Below are 8,462 nucleotides of genomic sequence, written 5' to 3'. Positions count from 1 at the left end.
GCTCTATGAAAGAATAAACCCGGGAACGGCTCAGCGCCGAGGCGTTCTCCATCAGAGACGTTCGGTCCGCCTGATTCCCGCTTTCTCTACTTGTCCGTCTTTTTGTCTGTTCTTTCCCAATCCACCGCCCGCTTCCACTTGGGGTGCGCCACCTCCCCATCTCCCACCCCCACATGCTTTGTTGGGCATGTGCCGGAGACCTGCTCCAGCCAGGGTGGGTTGAAGCTCGTACACAGGAAGGCGACGCAGGAGAGAAGGAATCAGACTGAAACCTCAATGCTCTTTAGCATGTTCTCAGCTGACTACAATCAAAGCAAGCCCAAGACTGCAGCCTCTGTGGCTAGGATATATACATATTTGTTGAGGGATATCTTACAGAAGTAGGAGGGGTGAGGGGGAAGTAAAAGATTTACTCTAAAAAATGAGGTATTTAAAGTGTAGGAACAATAATCATAAAACATGTACTGTTCTGTTTGATTAGGTATAATCAGTTACAGTTCTCAGGGCCAGGGAGTCCATTAGTCTGGTGCATTTTCTTAGATCTTGATTACTAGGAAGGGTCTTTTGAAGAGGGGACTTGCAGGAAGCTTGATAACTTCAGTCCCAGGCCAGCTTGATAACTTCAGTCCTGGGCCAGGGCAGCAGCATTGCCAGTTACAAAGGCCTAGATAGAAATCTTGTCTAGTTAAGTAAAGACATGGTTAATATATACTAAAGTGGAATATCTATATTACAACTAAGGGGGTGAGCCTATTGTCCATATGGGGAAGGAATGTAGTCTTGTGAGCAGCTTAGTGACTGACCTAAGGTTACTGTGTACTTGGGACCCTCTATCTGCTACTCTATACAATGGCTGTGGCTTGGGGAACAGCCATTTTCCCTTGTCCTGAGATCAAAGGTGGCTCATGGTCTTTGTTTGGGGTATCAGTACCTCATGGATGAGTCCCTAAGCCTCCCCCAGCTACTGAGGTCATTTCACCAATTTAGTAGCTTTCCATTAACTCAAACCTTTCTAATGCTATCTATGTAATCCCCAGTAGGAGAGGCGAATGCAACATTCTTTATTGACATTTTCCAGACAGGTGGGGTGAGTCTCAGGAAATAATTCCCATTCGCCGCCACATTAGGGATCCGCATTCCTTCAAGATTATTGTAAAAGTTACAGTAGGCTGGGGGTGATATTTTGCCCTTATGGGGTACCGTCAGTAAAGCTCATGGCAGAGAAGTTGGGCACAAGCCAGTACAACAAACACAGTTGAAAAACTGGAGCTTGTAACTGTGGCCTTGCCTACAGTTCTTCTCAGCCAAGCCTTGCTTAAACATGAGAGGCAGCTCCCCATGTTCTGCCTGTGTTGACTGTATGGCTTCCACCAGGTATGGACAGGAAACCGGAGGAGATAATAAATGTTGTCCTGAGCTGCCAAGATTTAAGCAATTTGTTATGTAGCAGTAGAAATACAGTTTCTATAGAGAATAAATTACTTAGTTTTTTTTATTACTTTCATTTTAACTATGGTAATTAAACTGAAGTCATTAAATTATATTAAATTAGAGTAAATTAAGTTAAATTTAAATTTAATAGAGTAATTAGATCTCTCAAACTGCCATATTTAGCACAACTAGAATGGAAAGATACAATATATATCTTTCAAAGTCTGGCTCACTTTGCTCAACATTAAGTTTTCTATATGAATCCATTTTGAGGAATCCACTTTCTATTAAATGTCAGGATCTTGTTGCTTTTAATGGATGAATAGTATTCCATGGAGTATATGTGCTATACTTTTTCAATCCATTAATCTGTTTGTGGACATTTGGGTTGGTTCCATATCTTAACAATCGTGAATAATGTTGTAATATAGTTGTGCAAGCACTTTTCTGACTGAGTGTTCTCCTGTCCTTTGGGTAGATACCCAGGAGTGGAATTGCTGGATCATATGGTAGTTCTATTTGAAGGTCTTTGAGGAACCTCCATATTGTTTTCCATAGTGGCTTTACATTCTCACCAACAATGTAGGAGAATTCCACTTTTACCACAGAGGAGTCAGCACTTATCTCTCTCTCTCTCTCTCTCTTTTTAATCTTTGCCATTCTGACTGGGGTTAGGTGGTATCTCATTGCAGTTTTGATCTGCATCTTCCTTATGATGAGAGAAGTTGAGCATTTTTCCTTTTGTCTGTTGTCTTTTGGCTGTTTGTATGTCTTCCTTAGGGAGGTTTATTTATTTATTTATTTATTTATTTTAGAGGTTTTGCTATAGGGTGTGTGTACTTGCCAGAAAGAGAGAGACAGAGAGACAGAGAGAGAGACATCACCCCCTGGGGGGATGGCCCGCTGCAATCCCTTCTCTTCTATTCTCTTGGGATCTTGGGCACGCACGCACATACGTCTGGCATGAGTTTAAGCCTCTGGGTCTGGGACTCAAACCGTGGTCAACTACATAAGAATCCAGCGACATAGTCAATATACCAATTGCTGGTCCTTAGAGAGTTGTTTATTCAGCTCAGTTTCCCATCTTTTAATTGGGTTAATCATTTTCTTCCAGATAAGCTGCTTGAGTTCCCTGTATATTCTGGTTATCAGTCCCTTATCTGAGGCATAGTTAACAAAAATTTACTTCCATTCTGAGGTTTGTTGATTGACACTAATTACTGTGTCCTTTGTCGTGCAGTAACGTCTTAATATGATGTAATCCCACCTGTATATTTTGGGGATTATTACCTGTGCTTTGGGGGTCTTCCTTAAAAAGTCTTTGCCTACCCAAATGTCTCCTAGAGTTTCCCTGGTGTTTTCCACTAGTATTTTTATAGTTTGCGGACTTAGCTTTGGGTATTTGATGCACTTTGAGTTTTGTTATTGGATCTCATTGTTTTTTATAGCTGTGTAGTATTCCATAGTATATATATGTACTACAACCTTTCAACCCAATCATCAATTTTTGGACACTTAGGTTGGTCCATGTTTTAGCAATGACAAAAAATGCTGCAGTAAGCATAGATGTGTAGATGTCTTTTTTTTTTTTTTTGAGAAATTTTTTCTACAGGTCATGTGTGCTCACTGAAGAGACACAGAGAGACAAAGAGACAGAAAGTTAGAAATCACTCCTTGGGGGGATGATGATGACACAATTCCTTCTCCATTCTCCCCTAGGGATCTTGGGCATGCACAGCATGAGTTTCAAGCCACTGGGTCCGGGACTTGCACCGCAGTCAACCACATGGAAATCCAGAGCCTTAACCACTATGCAACCTCCTGGCCCTGCAGATGTTTATCTGATGGAGTATTTTCTTCTTCTTTTTTTTTTTTTTTTGAGAGATTTTGCTATAGGGCATGTGTGCTCATCAGAGACAGAGAAACAGAGAGGCAGAAAGTGATAAATCAACCCCCAGGGGGATGGTTATGCTGCAATCCTTTTTCCTCTAGGGATTGTGGCATGCACACACATGTGCCCAGCATGAGTTTCAAGCTGCTGGGTTTGGGACTTGAACTGCTGTTGACTATGTTGAAATCCAGAGATGTAACCATTATGCCATCTGTCGGTCCCATGTTTTCTTATTCTTTGGGTATATACCAAGAAGTGGGATTATTGGATCATATGAATGTTCTATTTGTAAGTTTTTTGGGTCACAAATAGAACTTTTTATTTGTCACTATTAAGCGTTTGAAACAGATTCTTGGACTGGTGGTTCATATCCATCAGCTCATTCAATTTTGGTGCCCATGTCATTCCCAGTAGCTTTTTCAGAGCTACTACCTTCACCGTGGACTTGGGCTTCTTCAGCATTTTAATTTTTCTGATGAAGGCATCATGGAGAGGGTAGATGGGTTAGCGAACCTTGTCTATGTCTTTTCCAATGCTGTCTGGAACCAGTTTATTGACCACTTCTTTTCAAGTCATTTTCTGGAGAGGTTTTTGCTATAGGGAGTGTGTGCCCACCAGAAAGACAGAGAGACAGAGAGACAGAAAGCGAGAAATCACCACTCAGGAGGGATGGCCACGTCACAATCCTTTCTCCTCCATTCTCCTCTCGGGATCTTGGGCACACATGCACACATGCCTGGCATGAGTTTAAGCCACCTGGTCCAGGACTCAAACTGTGGTCGACTGCATGGGAGTCCATGCGACATAGCCATTATGCACCTGCTGGCCCAAGATCACCTGTTTCTTTTTTAATTTTTTTTAGAATTATTTTATTTTAACTTTTTAAAATTATAATTATCATTATTATTTTCCAGTTTGATCAGAGAGACAGAGAGGGAGAGAGAGGAAGTGAGAAAGCAAGCCACCAGGTCCAAGACTTGAACCGTGGTCGGCCATGTGGGAGTCCAGTGCCTTTAACCACCATGCCACTTGCTGGCCTCATGATCACCTGTTTCTTATGCAAACCTTGAGCTTGCTGCTTCTCATATCCACTAGGGGGATCATTACACAGTAAAAATAGAATGTTCTCTTTAAGGATGTTTTCCTACTTTCTCACTCAATAGCACAAAGAAGAAAATTAGTTTTAAACAACAAATCATTAAGAAAGAACAAATGACAAAATATTTTTACAATATTGAATGTTGAAATATTTTTATGTATTTTAAAAATCTATTATTGTAAAACTATACTTGGAAACAGTCTACACTCCGTGTCCCACTGTCTAAAAAATAAAGGCAGGAGCAGACAGGCGTACATTCACAAGTCAAATATGCTATAGTACTTAATACTAATCTCAATGAATTTTTTTTTCCTGGGAGACTTAAGTGAAAAATGGTTAAGTTACAACATGAATTTTGGAAGACATATTCAGACCATAGCAATGATGTTCACATATTTCATAGAAACTTCCAAATGTCATTTATTGCATTTGGTTTGCCCATAAGAGGTTATCTCTTACCAGTGGGTCTTCAACAGTGTTAATCTATCTATTAGTTACACAAGAAAATAGAATGAAATGATCAACTCTCTTGCCCCATTCTCTTGCTGTGCCAATAAGGCTTTCAAACATTCGTGACATGCCTGTCCTTACTTTCAGTGAAGCCCCAAGGAGTTTCTATTATGTAACAAAATATTACAGAAGCCATAAAGAACAACAATGCAGGCACGTCTACCAGACGTGATTAGTTCTTCAGTTTTCGATAGGTCCCACACTGAGTGCTCATAAATGTTTGATGAATGATTGGATGATTGACCCGCAGAAAGACACAACCACTCATTGTGTTATGATCTAGAATATAAAGAAGTGTTCCACTTCAAATATCTCCAGATCTAATGTACGAGAAATGTCTCAATCAGCATTCTTTTCCTAACTAAGATGGTATGAACATGAAGAATTCTGAGGTCCTATTTCACAAATTTTGCACTTAGCCATAGTTGCTCAACATTTGCACGAACAGTTTGGGGGACTATGATGTCAACTGTAGGAAGTGTCCCTGGCCTCTACTCACTTCATGCCAATAGTGGCCACCAGTTGACAGGAATAAAAAATGTCTTCACACAAAGCCGAATGCCCCCTGGAGGGTAAAAAATCATTTCCAGTTGAGAACACTGCACTAAGTGTAGGGCCCAGCCAGATCTAGACTGCACAGTAGTGAGCTTTAAAGTAGAGATGGTCATTGGGCTTATGCTGCAGGGTAAGGCAAAGCTACAAACAAAGATCACACTGCTGTTACCCTGAAGGGCAGAGGAAATTCAGGGAAGCTGAGTGCCAACCATGGAATGCCAGGGAACACTTGTTTAGCACTGTGAGACGCAAGAGCCATGGGATACAAGATGCTCCACAGCCGCAACCTGTTTTTCTCCACCCCTCATTTCAGCGTAAAAGAATAAACCTGGGAACAGCTTGGGGCCACAGTGTTCTCCAACAGAGACACCTGGTTCGCCTGATCCAGGCTTTGTCTGTGTGTGTGTGTTCCTTCTCAATCCATTCACTCACTTCCACTTGGGGTTCCACATCCCTTCTCCCCACAGGCTGGGGCAACTAAGCAAACCACATTTCTTTTATTTACTAATTTTTTAAAGAAGTTTTTGCCTTAGGGTGTGTGCGCTTGCTGTGGGGAGAGAGAGACAGAGACAGGGAGAAAGTGAGAAATCACCCCCACAGCGGGGGTGGCCATGCCACAATCCCTTCTCCATTCTCCTTCCAGGATTTTGGGCACACAAGCACACGCACTGGTGTTTAGTGTCAAGCCAGAGTCTGGGACTCCAACTGCGGTTGACCACGTGGGAGTCCAGCGATGGAACTGCTACACCATCTGCTAGCGTTGTAAAACACATTTCTAAACTCGAATCACTAAAAGAAATCTGGAAAGACTTCATGGAGTACTTGAAACATTTGTCTGTCAAAGGGCAAGGGGCAGAGTTGACAGTCATCATTCATGCTTGTGCTACAGAGATTGAAGAAGGCTTACAATGCAGTGATAAGTCAGAGCACTCAGCACTGTCAGATCTTGTGCTTAACGAGTCCCATTAAAAGAATGACCAAAACAACCAGGAAGGAAAACTATAGACCAATATCTCTGATGAATATAGACACAAATATTCTCAACAAGATACTAGCAAATCGTATCCAACAACTTATAAAAAAAGATTATACATCATGATCAGGTAGGCTTTATTCCAGGAATGCAAGGTTGGTTCAACATATGCAAAACCATCAATGTAATACACCATATTAACAGAAAGAAAGATAAAAAGCATATGGTCACATCAATTGATGCATAAAAAGCTTTTGATAAGATACAACCTCCCTTCATGATCAAGACCCTCAGCAAAATTGGCATAGAAGGGTCATTTCTCAACACAATCAATGCTACCTGTGAAAAACACATAGCAAACATCATCCTGAATGGAGAAAAGCTGAAAGCTTTTCCACTAAAAATGGGTACAAGACAAGGATGCCCATTTTTTCCATTCCTTTTCAATATAGTACTGCAAGTCCTCGCCAATGCAATCAGAAAAGAGGAAAAAATTAAAGGCATCCATATAGGAAAAGAAGAGGTGAAACTCTCTCTATTCACAGATGACACGATTGTATACATGGAAGACCCAATGATTTCCATGAAAAAATTTCTGGAAATAATACACGAATACAGTAAAGTTGCAGGATACAAAATTAATAAACAGAAGTTTATAGCATTTCTATATACGAACAACAGGCAGATGGAGATAGAACTGAAAAAAGTTATTCCATTTGCCATAGCCACAAAAAGTAAGAGATACTTAGGAATAAATCTAACCAAAGAAGTGAAAGACCTCCACAAGGAAAACTATGAGAAGATAAAAAAAGAAATTGAAAATGATGCAAAAAAGTGGAAGGACATCCCATGTTCCTGGATTAGAAGAATTAATATAATAAAAATGGCAATTCTACCCAAATTAATCTACATATTTAATGCAATGCCAATCAAAGTACCAGACACATTCCTCACAGATCTAGAAAAGACAATCATAAAATTTGTCTGGAATCATAAAAGACCCCGTATTGCCAAAGCAATTCTGCAGAAGAGTGGAGTGGGCGGCATCTCATTCCCTGACCCAAAAATATACTACAAAGCTGTGGTAATCAAAACAGCATGGTACTGGCACAGAAATAGACATGCGGACCAATGGAACAGAATGGAGTCCTCAGAAATAAATTCCCAAACATACAGTCAAGTGACTTTTGACAAAGGGTAGCAGTCAATCCAGTGGGAAAAGGAAAACCTCTTCGGCAAATGGTGCTGGAAAAAATGAATTTTCACCTGCAGAAAGATGAATCTGGGGACCAGCAGTTAGTGTAATGGCTATGTCACTGGACTCCCATGCAGTCGACCGCGGTTCACGTCCCGGACCCAGTGGCTTAAAACTCATGCCGGGTGCGTGTGCGTGCCTGTCCAAGATCCCGAGAGGAGAATGGAGGAGAAGGGATTTGCGGCATGGCCATCCCCCCTGGGGGATGATTTCTCGCTTTCTGTCTCTCTGTCTCTCTCTGTCTGGCGAGAGCACTTGCCCTATAGCAAAAACCTCCCCCCCCAAAAAAAAGAAAGAAAGAAAGAAAGAAAGAAAGAAAGATGAATCTGAATCTGAGCCCCTACCTCTCATCTCTGACAAAAATTAAGTCAAGGTGGACCAAAGATCTAAATCCAAGACCTCACTATAAAACTGCTCCTAGAGTGGGGAACCAGCAGTTAGCATAATGGCTATGTCACTGGACTCCCATGCAGTCGACCGCAGTTCGCGTCCCACACCCGGTGGCTTAAAACTCACGCCGGGCTCGTGTGCGTGCATGCCCAAGATCCCGAGAGGAGATCACCCCTGGGGGGTGATTTCTCGGTTTCTGTCTGTATGTCTCTCTCGGTCTGTCTGGCGAGCACATGCGCCCTATACCGAAAACCTCTCCAAAAAAAATAAAATTAAATTAAAAAAATCCCAAAAAACCAAAAAAACCTAACTGCTCCTAGAAAACACTGGGGAAACTCTGGGAGACATTGGGGTAGGG

This window comes from Tupaia chinensis, unplaced genomic scaffold, assembly GCF_000334495.1.
Source record: "Tupaia chinensis unplaced genomic scaffold, TupChi_1.0 Scaffold000403_1, whole genome shotgun sequence".
Classification (NCBI taxonomy): domain Eukaryota; kingdom Metazoa; phylum Chordata; class Mammalia; order Scandentia; family Tupaiidae; genus Tupaia; species Tupaia belangeri.
Note: the sequence above shows the minus strand (reverse complement) of the source record.